Raw genomic sequence first — 439 nt, forward strand, 5'->3', positions numbered from 1 at the left:
CCAGCAGTCAGACATCCCTCTCTCAATCTGGGACCACTGGCTCCTAACTGCTCACTTGCCTGCCTGCCTGATCACCCCTAATTGCCCGCCTGCTGGCCTGGTCACCCCTAACTGCCTCCCCTGCTGGCCTGGTTGCCTCTCACTGCCCCCCTTGCCAGCCTGGTCTCCCCTCACTGCCCCCCCCCGCTGGCCTGGTCACCCCTAACTGTGCCCCCTACTGGTCTGGTCGCCCCATGCAGCCCGCTGCACAGTCGTTTGCTCAGCCCTCACTAACCACTTGCCTGCCTGGTTGCTCCACGCAGCCTGTTCGGTCATCTGTTTGGTTGTTTTGGTTGTGACAGTCACTTAAGCTTTTATCTACACTAATAAAAGAGAAACATGGTAATTAGTGTACGACTGCTACCCTTCCCATTGGCTAATCAGCATATCCTTATGCTGC

Source organism: Myotis brandtii, unplaced genomic scaffold (genome assembly GCF_000412655.1).
Source record: "Myotis brandtii unplaced genomic scaffold, ASM41265v1 scaffold1370, whole genome shotgun sequence".
NCBI lineage: Eukaryota > Metazoa > Chordata > Mammalia > Chiroptera > Vespertilionidae > Myotis > Myotis brandtii.